The sequence below is a fragment of the Crinia signifera genome, chromosome 4 (genome assembly GCF_055691185.1).
Source record: "Crinia signifera chromosome 4, ASM5569118v1, whole genome shotgun sequence".
NCBI classification, from domain to species: Eukaryota; Metazoa; Chordata; class Amphibia; order Anura; family Myobatrachidae; genus Crinia; species Crinia signifera.
In genome coordinates this window covers 214,188,545-214,208,896 of record NC_139220.1, presented here as the reverse complement: position 1 = coordinate 214,208,896, position 20,352 = coordinate 214,188,545, and the positions used below count along the sequence as shown (strand labels likewise).

General features: G+C 44.3%; 1 protein-coding gene across 8 annotated transcripts in view; it reads right to left on the bottom strand.

Annotated features, from left to right (window-relative positions):
- Positions 1 to 20,352, bottom strand: part of SHF (Src homology 2 domain containing F) — a 294,338-nt gene that overhangs the window by 189,562 nt on the left and 84,424 nt on the right. The gene's annotated exons all lie outside the window — the stretch shown is intronic.

The following is a 20,352-nucleotide window of genomic DNA, read 5'->3' as shown; positions in this document are numbered from 1 at the left end:
ATAGGCACAAAAACATTTTGTTTACTTTCCCATAAGTAATTGATTAAAAAATATATATTTATATCTCCATTAGATAATTCTCCTTATAATGTTGGTTAGTCTATAGGTGTGTACACACTTGTACAATTTAGAATATATTACAATTTAGACTATGTATACAATTTAGACTATATAGTGCAGATCTGCACTATATAGTCTATGCAGCCAAGACTTTCTGACTGCGATACAGGAGCGCACATCGGGATTGCAAGAGTTAAAACCCATTCAATCTGCATATGATCCAGATGAGAAATTCAGGCTATATAGTCAAAATCTCATGCACATTGTACAAGTGTGTACACACGCCTGCTCCTTTCAGTGCACTCACATGAAGCAGCTGTCAATGTGGTACTAACGCCTCGGATTTCTAATAATAAAAAAAGCTGGTACAAACTAAAGACTACAAAATCCAAGTCAAATTTATTAATCAGCTGTATCCCGTTGCAACATCCACTATTTTAATTTATGTGCAATAAAGAAACAATTTTTTTATTGCACATAAATTATTTTATTTATGTATTTATGTTAACGAATAGATAATGGCATCATCTTATAAGAAATACACATTTACAAACGACAGGCAATTGAGCATTTAACTAAATATATGAACGCAATTCCTTTGGGTGGAATAAAGAGGACATGATTATATTCAGGTGCCATTTTCTTATCCAGATGATACTAGTACTGTATGAATGCCATGTTGTTGCTCATCCAAATAAGGGAAACATATTTCTCTGGTCACAGATGCCATTTTATTAAAATTGACATCTAAATTAAAGACCATAAATAGGTTTATTCTAATTAGAAGCATCTTTCTTAAGCAGGAAAGTATTTAAAAGTCTTTGTAGAAACATCCTTTTAATACAAAAGTTAAAATTAATCTATGTAGTTTCTATCATTTACATTCATATAATTCAGCACATTGTCCATAACTTATGTGTGCATAATAATGTTTATAAACTGTCTAATTATAAATCAAAAACACGTAAATCATAAGTGATGCTTTTAATTTCATGGTATCATTCAATGATGTATTACATTTTCTGGTAAATTGATGAACATAAGTACAAGCCAACTTACAGAGGGCAAATACATAGTAAACAAAAATGAGCTTTTCAAAATTCTCAGCAGCCTTAAAGTGATACAGGGATCCTAATTCCAACAATGACATAATCAGACATTGCTGATAAAAGCAAACAAGTTGAAAAAAAGGCAGATATTGGGTTATATCAATCTATCCAATTAAAAAGGTGCCAGTACTGCTCAGGAATACAAATCATTTCACAACTAGCTAATTTTTTTTTTTAGGAAATCCACTTTTCTCTCATCTTGAATTACAGTACAGGTGCTAATACCTTAAGACAGTGGTTTTCAACCTTGGTCCTCAGGACCCCCACACAGTGCATGTTTCTCATGTTTCCACAAAAAAAGTGACAATTAGCTCCACCTGTGGATCTTTTAAGATGTAAGATAAAGATAGGTATGCCAGCACTGGCTGTTCAACAAAGAATTAGATTGTTCTCAATGATAAATTAAATTTATTAACTCAATACAAAAATCAAAAAGTAATAAAATATAAACAATGAAAAATGGTAAACATAATATAGTGTTCATTCTAGCACCCGCCATCTTTTAAAACCAATGCAGTTCCTCTTCCCTGCCTGGGGTGTCGCTGTCTGCTGTAGTGCTTCTAGCACAGTGTGGTCTTTATATATCGGCACTGATATGCAAACCAGACCTGTGCTAGGAACACCACAGCAGACAGCAACACCCCAGGCAGGGAAGAGGAACTGCATTGGTTTTAAAAGATGGCGGGTGCTAGAATGAACACTAATAATATACAGAAATAATACAAAATATAGCAAGTGTCACATAAGTGACATCATACAGTATGAGGTATTTCACTAAAATAGAGTCATTTATTAAAAAGACTGGGTATAAAGGTAAACATATTACCATTAAGTTGATCCGCTGGTGTTTGAAAGACTTGTATAACTGGAAATATATTTCCTTTAATTTGTTGTAGAAGAACAAAAAGTTCCCAATGGGTATAGTTGAGATTTCCTGATGGCAGTCACTTGTCCGCTGGTATGCTTGTTTGGGGATTGGGCTAGGTATCCCAAATGTATAGTCAGTCACTTAAGCAGTCTCTTGATGGTGCTCTAGGATATTTGGATTGGATCACAGACAATTTATAGTATCCCAGTGAGAGCAGAAATAGAGATCAATAGCGTTGTGGGACTTTGGAGTAAATGGTTTAAATACCAAAGGTTGGCAACATCCCAGTAAGATTTGAAAAACAGCTGGTTTCCCCACACACTACCCATTGTTTACTGATCTTTTAAAAAAAATTGTCAGTGAGTAATGAGTGCACTTATGTACATGCTGGGTGACCTAGAAAACGTAAACTGTGTGGGGGTCTTGAGGACTGAGGTTGAGAACCACTGCCTTAAAAGATAAAGAGGGGGAGGCTGTATTGCACTCTTTGGGATATTAACTAAAAGTTGATTTTGGGTCCCGAAGCGTGGCGAGCGCAGCGAGCCCCGCGAGGGGAGGCAGAACACAACCTCCGACCTTTTCATACCTCCACTATCCACGTCGGTGTGGAGTTGATTTTAGATAGCGCAGCGAACCACCGAGCCCAAAGCATCGCATCGCACACATCGCATGGTGAAAACGTACCATGCGATGAGATGCGATTTCACTATGTTTGCGTACGTAAGAAATCTGGGTACCCTGCTAGGAAACAAGTACCAAAACAAACACCTGTTTAGGTATTGCAGTGTTACAGAACTGTTAAAACCTTCATGCAAATCTAATAGGGGCCCAATGTATTCCGCATAAGAATCTAAAATGTTTGACGCTTAGCAAAATTGTGTAGGACATTCCCTTTTCTCTTATCCTGAATTACAGTACATGTTCTTTTGCCTTAAATTAGAAACCAGCAAGTGCGGATTTTGATATTTTGCAAGGGTTCTAGGGACTTTCACATACATATATATTCCCAAAAACAAACAGTTCTACTGCTGACTAGGTTTGGTATTGCATGACACCAAGGAGGTTTGCCCCAGATCCGGAACCTCAAGAACCATTGTGTACTGTAATTTGCTGCTCCTATGGCTGTGTCCGGAGATTATGTAAGCAAAAAATGGCACGAACATGCGGTATATGGATAAGATAACCGTCAAAGGGTCAGCAAGTTTTTTTGGATTTTTTTTATCCTTTTTAAATTTAATACTTTTTAACATCCAGGTGCACTGTGGTTGGGTATGGTAAATTTGAACCGAACACGGTGGTAGTGAGGCACCTTGCATGGACATGTCTAATGAAGTGACCCGTGTAAGAGGACACACTAATTGGGGCAACAATGTGTTGAAATGTACAATTTGACCCCCCCAAACAACAACAAAAAAAGAAAGCCTTACGCCAACTTTTTCCACGTCATACCTCAACACTGTCAACCTTTTAAACCATACCCGATGTGCCCAGTGCACATTTGTCTGCCATGTACTCGCGACATAAACTCATCTTTATTATTTAAATGTACTATATAAATGTTTTATATAGGTGTACAGGTGCGTGTGTATGTGTGTGTATACGGTTATAACGGTTATCAAAATACAAGCACGACAAGGATCTAATACAGGTGCATAGCTTCATACAAATTATAACTATTTTAAGACCATGCAGCAGTTTCTATTATTACTCACAAGGTTTTATGTCCACCATATGAAACGATCAGACACTGCAGCAAAATGGAACAGAAAGTAAATCTATAAGGCAGGATTCTGGCCACTTAACCATACTTATTGCTAAATATTGATTGCTGCAATGTTTATTATTCTTAACCAAGACCGACAGCAATTATTCTATTTCAAGTTAGTTAAGTCTGGTAGGAAAAAAAATATTTAATTAAAAGAAATATTATAGAAATAAAAAAAATACACACTAGGGCTCACTGGAAAAACAAGAAATATATAGACAAATGTCACAGACACCTTCGGGAAATTACATAAGCCCTCCGTCTATTCCACCTGCGCCACTAAAACCTACAAATTCCAATTTATGGGCACAATAGAGGACTGCAGCAGATTTCGGCACACTGCCCTTACACAATAAAGCAAGCATACATCGATGTATACACTTCACTTAACACAGCAGTGCTAAATTATTTATTTGTAAAATGGCTCAGTAGGCAGCCAGAGCAAACAAGGCAGAAATTCTGGCATTCCCAAAATATCAAGGTCAAGCAGTGTTTAAAGACACAAAACCACAATAAAAGCAAGGAATGAAGAATCATATTTGCAAATAGCAGCGAGCACAAGTTTATTTGTAACTAGGGTATCTTATTAAACACACTAGGGCCCAATTATTGCAACAATATTGGCGCTCTTATACAGATAACAACTAAATTGCATAAGCAGTAGACAAAAATAAAATTAAAAAATTTGCAAAAAAAAACAAAAACATTACATTTAAAATACAAACAACCCATCCTATAAAACAAACCAAAATGCAAAAAAACCTACGCATTTAAACAGCGCCCCTGTCTACATAAGTAAATATAGTGCTGATAACAGACTGAAATCAATCAATATTACATTCCACTCTTGCTCTACATCAATTCATGTGCACCAACGTATAGATTTAAAAGCGTTTCATAATGTCATGAAAGCCACAAATGGAAAGATCTTAGACCTTAACCAAAGGTACATTTAGAAAATATGCTGTTTCTATTTCTGTAATAATTGAAATAATGTTCAGATTTTCTAAGAATACACACATCTCTCAAAAATGAAAAACACAACTATGTTATAATACTCATGTAGCAGTTTCGTTATTCAGCGTGTTGGGGTGTTCAAACAGGCAGTCCATGCCCATGGGGCCATAATAAAAAAGTGCAATCACCAGGCTTATTAAAAAAAAAAAATTTAATCTGCCTGTTTGAACACACTAAAGGAATGAATACAGTGAGTGCGGCTTTAATCCGGATAAATATATAATAGTGCATTCATAAACAGTAAATAGACATTGAGTACATCAAACACTTAAGGACAATATGACCAACATAATAATACAGTTTATATTGGATAATTAACAAAATCGGGAAAAAAAAACCACAATATGAGAGTTATGAGAACAGATATGCTTATAAAAGACACAGGGGTAGATTTATTAAGCTTGGTGAAGTGATAAAGTGTCTGGTTTTTATCACTGGCTAATCAGCTCCTACCTGTCATTTTTCAAACCAAGCCTGTAACCTCACAGGTAGGAACTGATTGGCCGGTGATAAAAAACAGACACTATCACTTCACCGAGCTTAATAAATCTACCCCACATTCTGTTTATTATATTTCTTTACGTGGAATTGCTGTAACCATTGCGATTACAATATCCAATTGATAAATCAATTTTTAAACTATAATGCTATACAGCAGTTTGTCCAGGTTTAATTTGAGATAAAAAAAAAATAACATACTAGAAAGCAGGAAGGTCTACTGGTCATAAGGTCGACATGGGGTTTTTCACTGTTTTTTGAGCTGACGTGTGCCGACAGGCGGTATTTCATGCCCTACCATCCACTAGGGCGTGGAGGAGGTTATTAAAGCTGTGGCGAGCGAAGCGAGCCACCGTGCCCGAAGCATTGCGAGCGAAGCGAGGGTCCGATTCTCATTGCCAACTGTGTCCATGTCGACTGTGTCGACATTTGGATAAAAAAAAAACAGTGAAAAACCCATGTCGACCCTAGGACCAGTCGACCTTCCTCATGTCGACCTTTATGCAAATTCGACCTTGGCCCATGTCGACCTTAAGTCAGGTAGACCTTCCTGCCAGTCAACCTAGTGGGGTCGACCTAATGACTGTAGACCTAAGTTCATTCTGACAGATGTACCGATTCCCTTCCAAAGCCATTTTTAAAAGTTGATTGCTGCTTTTGCCTTTACATTTTTACAATCACTACATTTTCAAATTCAAAAATCATAATGTATGGACAGCTGCCATTCTTGGTTCAATATTTCCCAAAGCTTTTAGTTTTTTATTCAGTTATCTTAAATTGTACACAATACAGCTGAACATCAGAGCTTAAAGATTATTTTTCCATAAAATGGTTAAACAGGCCAATCAATTACATACTAGCAGATAAGTTATAGACTCGTCCCAATTTATTAGTTCCATGCACTCTCCAAAACATCTATTACAATAGTTCAGACTTTTTCATGTACAGCTAGACTTGTGAACAACGCAGTGTCTGATAGACATGGAGTGGCTTAAACATACCAGGCTGGGTGTGTGCATAGGAATAGCATGTGACACGGAGCAACCAATGGGTAGTTGGGCAGGGATCTGTTAGCTAGGGATATAGGGACAGGAAAAGGAGGAGTCAGCCTCTTTTTCCTGAGAAAGTTCTGGTGAGTACACGTAGCTGTAGCTTATCCAGGGCTTTGTGAGGTAAAAGTTGTGTTCTGTAAGCTCAAAACTGTACCTTTGCTCGTTTAGCCATGTCCAGAGCGATGCGTGCCCCCTCCTGTCGCCCTAGACGCTCTGCTGGGCTGCCTGCTCGTTTTGCAGCGGACGGCGGGGTAGGCCGCGGCGCGGCTACTCGTGGGTCCCGTGGTCTGGATGCCCTGGCCGGCGGCGGGGACCTGGCGGGGGTGAGTGCAGCAGCCATAGAGCCTGAAGTGAGGGTCGTGGCTGCGGCGCGAGCCGCTCGTCGCCCGGCCGCGAGGCGTGGGGCTGTGACGTCACGCGGGCGCCGGGCTGCCGTGCGGGCTTGCCGTGGGGACGGGAGAGGCAGGGGGATGCCGTCTCCTGCTGGGGTGAGAGGCGGAGGCAGACGAGCAGCGTCTGCTTCCGCGCCTGAAGTTTCTGTGCCGCGTTCTGCCGCAGCAGCGCGGTCGCAGAGTACAGGCAGGAGAGGGCATCCATCCAGAGGTATGCTGAGGCGGGGGAGTGGCCTCGGTGCGGGGGACAGTGGAGCTGCAGGACATGAGGATGGCAGCTATGAGCCTGATGCTGCTGACCAGGAGGCTTCATATAGGGACTGGGCACCTGAGAGAGTCAGGGGTACCCCCGGGGCAGCGAGGGGTGGCAGACAGCGAGGTGTTGGTGCAAGCGGCCGGGTTGGTCGTCGTGGGGCAGGTGCTGGCTCCGGGGGTACCGGCAGGCCAGGGGCCCCTACGGCTGTTTTTGATCCAGCCTTGTTGTCTGCTGCCTTGTCGTCCATGGCGGGTGCCTTGGCTCCATTGGTGGACAGTTCTCCCTATGGAGACGATGAGCAGGGGATTGATGGTGAGGAAATCCCGGGTTGCTCAGCTTTTGTGAGGGCTTTTAGAGACCCCCAAGCACAGGGCACATCAAGGGTACCTCCCAGGGAAGGAAGGTTTTCAGGTCATAATCAGGGGGCCTCTCGCCCGAGTGCTCGCCGGGGGCGGTCCTCAGGGCTTTCTCAGGATATATTCGCAGGTGCCCCTACTGCTGACGAGTATGACGAGGAGGAACCCGTGGAAGTTCCTGACGAAGAGGAGGAAGATGATACTGATGACGACACGTGGGCCGCTCAGCCAGAGTCGTCAGGTGAGGCCTCTGAGGGTGACGACGGGTCGGGCTCCTCCTCTGTGGAGTCACATTCAACCCGGTTTACGTCATCCTCTTCTTCTTCTTCTGCGGGTCGTTCTGACGCTGATAGCATGGCAAAGGCTCGCAAGCGTGCAGCAAAATATGCGAAGAAGGAGGCTGGGCGCATGGCACAGAGCAGAAAGCGTAGAAAGGTGGCTGCACTTTCCAAAAGAGAGAGAAAGAGGCGCAACCTGCCAGGGGTGGTGCATTGCGACTATACAAAAGTGCTACGCGGTCTTAGGGAAAGCTGCAGGAAGAAAATAGAGAAAGGGGACTTTGTAGACCTTTTTAGTTTAACAGATGACTCTAAAAAGGCTTACAAAGCAGCAAAAGCAAAAGGGGGCATAGGGGCTGATGCTTTTAGGTCATATGATAATTGGCTGGCTGGTTTCTGTGTGTTTGCGGCCTGTTATCTAGAGGACAGGCCTGACGAGCACATGAACATAATACGTTACATACATATGGTTCATGATATGTATGTAAAGTATGGAGGTATAGCATGGAGAAAGTATGACGAACAATTCAGAGGTAAACAGGATTGTTTACATATCATGGATTTCGGCTGCAAGGACGTCGAGGTATGGATGGAGGTAGCTAGGACCCAGCTGGACCCAGTAGAGGGCACTAGGCCTCCCCAGACAGCGGGCACCGTTCCTTATACCCCTCAACGGCCAGTGGGGGAGAACAGTAGCGCCAAGCGTTTTGGGCCAGGGGGCAGGTCATTCACCCCTGGTTCTGCGAAGGGTAAATGTTATGCTTATAACAATTCATCCTGCCAATTGGGACAACGGTGCCGTTTTAAACACATATGTATACACTGTTCGGGTAACCACCCAGCGGTGAGCTGCTTTCGCGGTACCCGCTCCTCAAGAGGGGGAGGAGCGGGCACGTCCACAGCTCAGAAACCCTCCAACGTTGGCCCCTCTCGTTAGAGCCCACACTCCGGTTCGCGTTGAAGCCATGGCATCATGGCTTAGACGGTACCCGGATCAGTTAGTTGCGAAGTTCTTGATTGAAGGTTTTAGAGATGGTTTTCAGTTGCCAATAAAAGGTGAAGTTAAAGGGGGGTCTTTTAGGAATTTACAATCCGCTCGATCCCTCCCAGCTGTGTTGCGGGAGAAGGTGGACAAGGAGGTGCATATGGGACGCATGGCGGGGCCTTTCTCGGTTCCTCCCCTGGCGAACTTGATCATCTCGCCCGTGGGAATTGTTCCGAAAAAGGACCCAGGGAAATACAGGTTGATTCAACACTTGTCTTTTCCCTCGGGAGGGTCGGTCAACGACGCAATACCTGAACAGTGCTGCTCGGTGACTTACCAGTCCTTTGACGACGCCTTGGTAATGGTCCGATCGTTCGGGCCAGGTGCCCTTATGGCAAAAATCGACGTGGAGTCCGCCTTCCGGCTCCTCCCTTTGCACCCCGATGCTTTTAGGTTCATGGGCTTCCGCATAGGAGAGGAATATTTCATTGACAAATGTTTGCCAATGGGGTGTTCGGTATCCTGTGCCTTTTTTGAGAAGTTCAGCACCTTTCTGCATTGGTGTGTTGAAGAGGAGTCGGGGGGGGGGGGGGGGGTCGCGCACTACTTGGACGATTTCCTGTGTGTGGGCCCCCCGGACTCAGATCGTTGCGCATTCCTGCTGTCCACTGTTCGTTTGCTTTTTCAAAGGTTTGGTGTTCCAATTGCCGAGGAAAAAACAGAGGGCCCAATTACATGCTTGGCTTTTTTGGGAATACAAATAGACACAGTCCAGGGTCATTGTTGTCTCCCGCAAGACAAGGTGCGCAAGCTTAAAGAAGCAGTTTCAATTTGCGGGGGATCCCGCAAAATTACCCTCAGGCAGGCCCAATCAGTTCTGGGTCAGCTGAACTTCGCCTGTAGGGTAATACCTATGGGTAGACTTTTCTGTCGCAGGCTCGAAAGGGCCACCGCCGGGGTCGCCAAACCGCATCATTTGATTCGGTTATCCACGGAGATACGACGTGATTTCTCCATATGGTCGACCTTTTTGGAAGACTTTAATGGAATAAGGATATGGATGGCTCCGGTGGTGGACAATTCTTGCCTGCAGCTGTTTACTGATGCTTCTGGGGCATGTGGCTTTGGTTGTTTCCTAGCCGGCAGTTGGTGTGCGCAAGCGTGGCCTGAAGCATGGGTGCGAGAGGGTCTCACCAGAGACATGCTTTTGTTGGAGTTATTCCCGATCATGGTTGCCATGGAGATATGGGGGCTCCGTCTGTCTAACAGAAGCGTGCTTTTCTGGTGCGACAATCTTAGCACAGTTCATGCGATAAACAACCAAAGGGCAAAATCCTTGCTAGTTTTGCGAGTTCTGGCACAACTCACTTTGCAGTGCTTGCGTTTCAATATTTTGTTCAGGGCTCAGCACGTCCCTGGGGTCCAGAACGAGATAGCGGATGCTCTCTCACGCTTTCAATGGGGGCGTTTTCGGCAATTGGCACCGGGGGCTGACAATGTTGGCATTCTGTGCCCTTCTTATGTTTGGCAGGTCATCAGGCCGGACTGGAGGGCCTAGCCGAAATGTCGGTGGCTCCTGCCACCCTTAGGACCTACCGGCAGGCTTGGGAGGAATGGGAATTCTTTGCTGGAGGGTCTGATCAGCCAGGTAGGAGGAGGCAACAAAATTTGTTGTCCTTTCTTTGGCATTTATACAACACAGGCAGATCAAGGGCCGTGGCTGCACGTTATCTGGCAGGCATAGCCTTTTTTGCGCAGCTAAAGGGGTTCCCGGACTTCACAAAGGGCTTCCTCATAAAGAAAGCTTTGAAAGGTTGGTCACGAGCTTGCCCGCCTCCTCCCGATCGGCGTCGTCCCATTGACGCTTCACTGTTAGTTGCATTAGTTAATGCTGTGTTTAAATTTGCAAATTCCGCATATGAAACACTGTTGTTTCGCTTAGCTTTCTCCATAGCGTTTCATGGGGCACTTAGGATTCTTGAATTAGTCGCCCCCTCTAAACTTAGGAATGCAAACTTGCTAAAATCAGACTTACACATAGCGGATGGGGTACTATGGTGTAGAATTAGGCGATCAAAGACCGATCCTGCTGCTAAGGGAACATGGGTGTCCATGGGGCCGGTGGTGCCCGTTTCCGTGTGTCCCGTGAAGCTGGCAAAGCAGTATATGCAGGTGCGGCCTGAGATTGACGGGTCATGGCTGATCCATTACGATAGCTCGCCACTAACTAAATATCAGTTTGCATGGATGTTGCGCAAATGCCTGACTGAGGTGGGCCTTTCCCCTAAGGAATTTGGAACACACTCCTTCCGCATAGGCGCAGCAACAACAGCGGCGGGCGCGGGGTGGACTACACACAATATCAAGAAACTAGGTAGATGGCGCTCTGCAAGTTACAGGACATATATCCGCCCGCACCTTCTGCCCTGATCTACTGTGTGTGATTGCATTCCGTGGTTTGATTGTGCTCCTGTGTTTACCCTTCCCTACATAGTCCTACTCGGGGATTAGCTACGCTCTGTTGTTGGGCCAGCGTCCGGAGTTTTCTCGCTTTTTTGCCTGACCTGACGGACTGAATCTGGCACAATTAATTTGGCTAATTTGGTTTCTAATTAAGAGTCCCTCAGCAGGTTTAGACGTTTTTTCTCCGGCCGAGTAAACCCCTGTTTTCCTTTATCCTAACCATCCCATACCCTACTTTTGTCTGTCTCCTTCCTTTCGTGTCTGGAGTGGCTTCAATTAGTATTGAAGCAGTTCTACTGCACCAAATTTGTGCTTCACAGACAGAATTTTTCTTTTTGGCAGATCCTCATAATATGTGCATTACCTGTTCCTCTAAATAAAATATTCTAACTCATCTTTACGCATTTCTATCCCATTATAGGTGTGGTTTACGATAGACGCAGGGTATGGGTTGTTGGTCACTCTTTCGTGCACTGGGCGGCTAGGTTAGTGGCCGACGGGGATGGGCCCGTATTTGCCATTGCCGACACGGTGAGGTGGATTGGTGTGAGAGGAATGTCCTGGCGTGAGCTGAGGGCTTTACTCTTGGTAAAGGTGCTGAAGTACGGGTTGCCTGAGGTCTTGGTTCTTCACTTGGGGGGCAATGATCTTGGGAAAATGTCCCAGTTGGAGCTCAGGGCCATGATTTTGAGTGATTTGACCGCCATTAAGGCTGTGAGGCCTTCCTGTACCCTGATATGGTCTTGTGTAATTCCTCGTCTGTGTTGGAGAGGTGCGAGGAACTGTCGTGCGGTAGACGAGGCCAGGAAAAAGCTGAACTCAGCTGTGGCTCGTTGGGTAATGGATAATGGAGGTGCGGTGGTCACCCACGAAAGGTTTAGATTTGGGTTTAGTCATCTTTATAGACCTGATGGCGTTCACCTAGTGAGGGACGGATTATTCATGTTTGTTGAGGATCTGCTGTCTATTGTAGAGTCTGTGCTTTAGTGTGGTGGCGGGGCGCGGTCTCCGGGATCGGAGGCCTCGCTTTGGCGGGAAAGAACGGCAAGTTGATAGATTTCAAGTCTTCAGTTAGTATGTTTGCTGCGTATCCGGTTTGTTTCGGTGCACTCGCCTCTCATTGGCTTAGGCCTTAGCTGTAGCACCCGACCGGGGTCAGCGAACCCACCCGGCTGGGTGGGCAGTCAATGCTGTAGGTGGAGTGGATACCGCTTGTTAAGTTAGGTCGGATTACGTATGCTAGTTTGGGGTGGGGTTTAGTTCAAATAGCCGTTCTTTCTAGGCCACCAATAAAATCTCAAAAATAAAATAAAAATAAAATAAAAATTAGCTTAAAATCATTTTCAATAAATTCAGCTAACAAATTTCTGCCAAACTATGTCTCCGTGTCTTTATTTCTGAAGTAGTCGTATAAGTTATGTTATATTATCTAAATGCTAAAGGTCACACACACTCACCGGTAGGATGTTTAGAACAACGCAGTGTCTGATAGACATGGAGTGGCTTAAACATACCAGGCTGGGTGTGTGCATAGGAATAGCATGTGACACGGAGCAACCAATGGGTAGTTGGGCAGGGATCTGTTAGCTAGGGATATAGGGACAGGAAAAGGAGGAGTCAGCCTCTTTTTCCTGAGAAAGTTCTCCCACCCTCCCTTCCCATTTTGTTATATGGGTATTTTTTGGGTGTTTAATCGCGTTAGCTGAATGGCGGGAAAGAACGGCAAGTTGATAGATTTCAAGTCTTCAGTTAGTATGTTTGCTGCGTATCCGGTTTGTTTCGGTGCACTCGCCTCTCATTGGCTTAGGCCTTAGCTGTAGCACCCGACCGGGGTCAGCGAACCCACCCGGCTGGGTGGGCAGTCAATGCTGTAGGTGGAGTGGATACCGCTTGTTAAGTTAGGTCGGATTACGTATGCTAGTTTGGGGTGGGGTTTAGTTCAAATAGCCGTTCTTTCTAGGCCACCAATAAAATCTCAAAAATAAAATAAAAATAAAATAAAAATTAGCTTAAAATCATTTTCAATAAATTCAGCTAACAAATTTCTGCCAAACTATGTCTCCGTGTCTTTATTTCTGAAGTAGTCGTATAAGTTATGTTATATTATCTAAATGCTAAAGGTCACACACACTCACCGGTAGGATGTTTAACAAATTACAGCAGTCTGTTTGAGTCGGATTTGCAATGCTAACATGACATACAGCAGTCACAGCATGACCGAACCTGTTTGAATTCTTCCCGGTCATAGAGAATTCCTTTATTTCTATACATATCACAATAAATTACACTTAATCTAAAGAGTCAGAATGCGAAAAAAGAAAATAAACTTACATTCCATCTAACCTGTAACTGTTTATTTGCCATACTGATCTCAGCAAATCAAGCATGCAGGGTGCATGCTAGTTGTGCTGCGTGCAGGAGCCAGGTAGTGAATGCGGTGAACTTGAATCATCAATCACTTGTCAGTTGAACTTGTCACCTCAATCATTAGTGTGCAGACTAGAGGGTTGTTTGTGCAGTGCAGCCTAGAGGGGTTTGTGCAGTGCAGCCTAGAGGGGTTTGTGCAGTGCAGCCTAGAGGGGTTTGTGCAGTGCAGCCTAGAGGGGTTTGTGCAGTGCAGACTAGAGGGGTTTGTGCAGTGCAGACTAGAGGGGTTTGTGCAGTGCAGACTAGAGGGGTTTGTGCAGTGTGTAGAGGGGTGTTGTGCAGTGTGTAGAGGGGTGTTGTGCAGTGCAGACTCAGCAGAGGGGTTTGTGCTGTGCAAACTTCAGAGGGTTTTGTGTGCTGGGTTATATAATATACTTATATTGTAGTAATTGTACTGGTTGTGTTAGGCAGGCTGTCAGTCAGTGTAGTGGGGTACACAGGCAGGCTGTCAGTCAGATTTTCATTGTAGTGTGTGTTCACTGTGGTGTGGTGCACTGCAATCCAATACACCATATATAATATATACTACTGTCAGAAGCAGAACAAGTTCTGTGTGTGATAGTTCTGCCTCCATGGTCCACACAGTGTTATCCAAGGCCTGCCCAGTAAAAAAAAAAAATACAGTACAAAAATAAATGTTGCTGTTCTTTATATTTTTGCTGCATACTGTATCCCAATAGTATACACCCCAAGTTCCGTGTGTGACTGTTCTGCGTCCACACAGCGTTATAGAAGCTAAGCATGAAAAATAATTAAAGTTACAAAATACTAATACATTTTTCTCGTCTTTATTCATTCTTTGTGTGTACTGCACCCATAGTATACTGTCAAAAGGTGCGTGTGTGATTGTTCGGCCTCCATGCAGCATTATACAAGCTGCGCATTAAAACAAATGAATTAATTAAAGTAAAAAAAATCGAAATCAATTCTCTTTTATTATTCATCCTTTGTGTGTACTGCACCCCAATACACCATACTGATACTGTCAGAATTTCCGTGTGTTAATAACCATCCAGCTTGCTGCAGACCTTGGCCTAAATTGAATGAAAACAACATTGTGAGCTGTAAAGTGGTCGAAATTGTCTGGAAAGGGCTGGAGATTTTTCAAAAAAATCCAAAGCCAAATCTTCGGCCCCAGCACTTATCTCTACTTAGCAGTCATACAAACCATTCTTACCATCACCAGCTGCTGACCAGACATGTTGGTTTACTCATGCATGTTCAGTTATAGAGTGGCTACTACTTACCCAGGTCAGTTAAATAGGCCTGAGTCAGCTCCTGTGCACAGAGCTTGGTAAATTGGCCCAGTGTACTCTTATGTTCTGATAGGGCAGACTAAAGTCTCCATTATGCCCAGACAATGGGCCTGCACAATGAGATGAATGGTGTGTGAGCCATGGCATGAGAAGTAATCAGTAGTCTATGTAGACCACTTGTGGTTGCTCCACATATAATCCAGCTTTGAAAAGAAAGCGCTTACAGTATACATGATAAAATTAGGGGTTTGAGAACACAAACCTTAAATACTTCATAGAGTGTAGGAAGTAATGTTAAAGTTTCTGGTTTCTGACCTAATTGACTTAATTTGCATTTGTGATTAAGAGACTTAAAAAGGTCAAATGACAGAAGTGACACACAAAAGAAACACAATACAAACATTTCATAAAACGCATTCAAGAACAAGCTGCTCGGCTCTAATTTTCCAAATATGAAAGCACAAGATATGGCACAAAATACTCAAAAGAACAGAAAATGCAATAACCAGATGGAAAACCATGAAAACAGTGCCAAGTTAAAAGGCAAGTAATCGTGTGTTGGCATTCCAAAGATTGCTTAAAAAACAAAATAATTTAAAGACTAAAAGCATAATTATGGGAATACTAGTCAAAGGGACCTCAGAACGACAGATTCTGCAATGTACTTTAACTTTGAACTGTGACCATTTTTTGCAACACACTCTATACCCCACACCCCCAGTCCCTATCTGCTCCTACCTCCAATCTTTGTTTTCACAGCTCCCTTTGCTATATCTTGAAAGTGTAAAATATAAAAAACTGAAAGCAGTTTTTGGAGGGACAATGATCTATCTTTTAGCACACAGAAGAGTAATTTTTTTTCCATCAAGTGGCCTCTACTGCTCAGTGGTGGTACATCATCTCTGAGATGTGAGGCGTAGTTAGCCTCTAATGTATACATATATTTCTTAAGCCTTGGTTCCAAAAGTGGCACTGAAGACTAGATTTATCAAAGAGATAAAAAGGTATATGCCCGGTCAGGCGGAGGCAGAATATATTTCACCAGTTTGCTGATTTACATCAGTTCGCATGGCGGAATATATTCAGCCAGTTTGATATTCCACCTATACAGAACGCTATCCTGGCGATATATCAAACAGGCATTCTACCTGACTGAAAGAACCCAGCCCGCCATCCAGCCTCTCACAGCCCAGGCAGTGGCGCTGACAGCAGTAGTACTCAGCGGAGACCTGGCTAGCAATGAATATTAATTAACTGGCTTGGCACTGACAGACGCATAAGTAATGAGCGGGGACCAGTTAATTAATATTCACTGCAAGCTGTCTACCCGCTCATTACTTATGTGGCCGTCAGCGCTGCTGTACCCAGCAGCATCGGAGTGGGGGTCCACTCATTCAGTGGCCTAACTCGTAACAATGGTCCTGCAGATCCCGTGGTGGCTTGGGGGAGCCAGCACTGCCAGGAAGCTGCAGCGTTGAAAGGTGGGAGCAGCCTGCCCCAGCACAGACATCAGAGGCACGGGGCTCCGTCCCTTCTTGCTCTGGGGTACTGCATGGAGAGTCAGTAATGTAATATACTGTAATCCATATATATATAGGCTAGGACAGGTAATGCATGTGCTGCTCTTCCCCACTTCCCAGCTGGCCACTTACAGTACCTCTCCTCCAGCCAGTGCAGCGGGTCAATGCACTGGAGATTCAGCCTTGCCTACAGCACCTCACCCGGCCACACAGCAAGAGGGTTTAGCCAATCCCTACTCAGCTCAGATCAGCCATGCATGAGAGAAGTGCTGTGACTAACTGCCATTGCAAGCCTTGTTGCTTTGCTAGCTGGTAAATACTAAATACCAGGGACCAATATTGTGAATGTGCAACCCTATGCAATGCAATCAGTGGATAACATGCCCTCACTCATCAGTGCAAATGTCTGCAGGGAAGTATCACTGGTTGGCCGTCTATAAGGTATATTCAGCAAGCAGTGCCGATAGCTCTCTCTTTCATAGTTCGACATCAGTATTAAACTGACCACCCCACCATTCACTCTCCGTTTCTACCTAGCTGGTTCTTTTCAGTGAAGTGGAAATGGCAAGTGTGGCCGTCAAAATGTCGAGGCTCGCTGCATTCGCGGTAAATGTCGCCATTCCGGGAAATCCTGGTCGTCCTCTGACGGTGAGGATATACCTAGAACATAGAATACAGTGAGTGGCAGGCGAAGGGGTTAGATGGCAAGAATGGCTTGTTTTTGTCGGTCCTCACCGAAAACAAGTCGCTCTCGCAGCACAAACCCCCTCGCCGGCAGCATTGCATACCACCCTATATGGGGGGAGGGGGCTGATCTAGTCTGCAAACCTGAGACTGTAGACCGCAGATGTTAATAAAGTGCACATATTCCCTGACTAATATCAGGCTAGTTAGAGTACATGTGATGGGAGTTGTAGATCTACAGCTAGTTATACGGTGCCGCGGAAACTCTAAAACCTTATAAAAGTCAGGTTGTTTTTTTCTTATGTCACAGATTGTGTGATAAGTAGGATTTTGCTCCCAGTTTTTTTTATGCCAAATCTTTCATATTTAAAAAATAATCGAAGATAACCCAGTGGTGGATCCAGGTAAGGGAGAGGAGAGAATAACAATCAGTTGATTGTCCACTATAGCACTCATCCCTTTTTCCCTCATAGTATTACAATCCAGTGATGGAGCAGCTGCAGCGGGGTCTCTCCTAGTGGTATTACAATGGTGACGCAGCGCCGGTGGGGTCTCAGGGGAGCACCGAGCTCAGCTGGCTGGTTGACAAGCCCCTATATCCCCTGTGCCTCACTGCCCTACCAGCCACTGCTCCTCCTCCACCCTCCCATGCTGCCGCCACTGTCTCCCGTACCGCTGTACCAGATGCCGCTCCTCCACACACACAAAGCTCAATGGATTGGATGCTATCTGCAATACTACTATTTAAATAGCTTTTAAAAATACTGTAAACCAGTGATGGGCATATAACCTTTAATGCTGCAGCACATTATTCTAAATGTCAGTAATAAGTTAAAATAATACATTTACAAATTTAACATATTAAATCATTAAACAGACACTTGCCTTTAATAACATGTTTGCAGGCATTTAAATTACAATATTTACAAGCTACAACAATCAATTATGATAACAATGCAGTAAGTTGGGGGGTGCAGGTGAATACTCAGGAGGTATATATGCACATCTGCAAGTGTGGGTGATGAATAATTCATCCACACGCCACAGTGAGCCAAAACACAAGGAGGTAATGATTTTATGGGAAAACACCTCTGTTCTAACCTGGCCTCTAAACTATACTTATACCAAGTGTTGTCAGCCGATTCACAGCCAAACCTTTACACAAATATCACTGATGATAGGTGAAGTGAATAACCTTGATTATCTTACTACAATTTCACCTGTTAATTGGTGGGATAGATTAGGCAGAAAGTTAACTAATTTAAAGTGTACGAATGAGGAAAATTAGGAAGGGACTTTGACAATGGACAAATTGGCAAGGCTAGGTAACTGGGTCAGAGCATTTCCAAAATGGAAGGGCTAGAGTGGTGTTTTCACTTTTAAATAGTTACTCCCTAGGTCCGGCATGTCCAAATTATGGCCCTCCAGCTGTTGTGCAACTACAAGTCAAATCATGCCTTGCCACAGTTTTGCTATAAGGAAATGCTATACCTATGGCAAGGCATGCTGGGATGTGTAGTTTCACAACAGCTGGAGGGCCATAGTTTGGACATGCCTGCCCTAGGTACTGGTGAAATGGTGACCTCATGGCTGCTCACAGCTCATTAAGACACCTGCAGAGTAAAGGCTAGCCTGTCAAGATCTATCTCACAGAAAAGATACTGTAGCACAAACGGATGAAAATTTTTATTTAATGGTAGATGGCTCAAAAAAAAAAAAAAAAACTTTTAAACCCTGCCCTTTTCCAGTGCCAAAACGACCTACACGTGAGTATCCATAGACCATGGAGCTAGTCTGATGACTCAGGTTTTCTTTTACATGTGGATGGCTGGGTGCATAAACTTCGTTTAACTGGTCAAGAGATTGCACTATGGGCCTTATTCTGATCAGTGCGGATATTCCCGCATGCGGACGGACCGCCGATGTTGATCGTCTGCGCATGTGCAGAGGTCACTCTGCGCATGAGCAGGCGATTTCGCCGCACGGATTCTTTATACGCCGCACAGGGGGCGTAGAGGGGCGTGAGGGGCTACTTAGCCTCATTACCCTATGCATACGCCCCGCGTTTCATGGGCGTTCCCATGCAAACGTGGGGCGTATGCATGGTAATGAGGCCGTGACGCGTGGGTACGGGGCGGGCATCTGACATCGCCGGATGTCAGCTGCCCGCCCCCATACATGATTTCACACGGACAAGTGTCCGTGTGGTCTTGTGTTGCGGGACCTGGTGGAGCGTGCGGCCCTGCATTCGATGTTCGGCGACCATCGAATGCAGGGGCTGCTCCCAAGACGGAGGAGGCGTATCCCCGTCCAATTTCATGCGGATCGCCACATATCCGCGTACGGACGGCAGGTGGCGATCCGTATAGAAGGCGGGGATTCGCCTGCACGGTTGCGGCCGCATATTCTGATCGGGCCGCACCGATCAGAATAAGGCCCTATGGGAGGATGCATACAATATGGGTGGGGGTTGGCACTGGCTGGCTAATGTAAGGGCATGTAATAAAAAGAAGAATGTGTTAGACCAACATAAATACCGCTTGGACTAATATGATCTGTGATGTCCGGTTGGTGGTGCTCCCAAAAAAAGTTGAACTGAGTGTGTCAAAGAGATGACTCCAAAAGGAAGAACAAAAAGGTTTTAGGGCACACTAAATGAATGCTAAATTGAATTATTTAAAAATGTACTTTTATTAGATAATAAAGCTAAAATAATGGTACAGTGGATAAAGATAAAGATAAGAAATCACACAAATACACAAATCACACAAATAATAAATTACAATAGTTACAATACATCTCTTCTTTTTTCAACAAAATTATTTTTCATGGTGGGTAATTGCTGAAGCATCTAACTCTCATCCACCATTCAATATCATTTGATAGATGGTGGACAGCAGAAGAGAAGCCCACCAGTTGTCATACTCCTTACTATTACATGCTTTCTTTCTGGTACTCTCTCATTTGCCGTGTTTCCCGTGACCTCTCTGCAATACCATTGGGCATCAGAGGGACTCGCGCTATGCATGACACACAGCAGAAGTACATCTGCATTTCTCCATAAGGGCAGAGGGGTACTCTCATCTATAAAGGGGCTTACGACCATCAATCACTGGCTCACCTGAAATCCATCCGAACTCAGAAGCTAAACAGTGATGGCCGGGTCAGTACCTCTTTGGGTGACCAACAGGGAATACCCAGAGCTGTAAATACACAGAGACAGCAGAAACACCACTGCCTGGTTGGAGGAGCACTGTATCTAAAAACTCTCACTATCACATTTCTCTGCCCAGAATCTATCTATTTAGACCAAGGCAATTGTGTATACAATCAGGGGAATTGCTGGTACTCTTTACCTAGCACGGC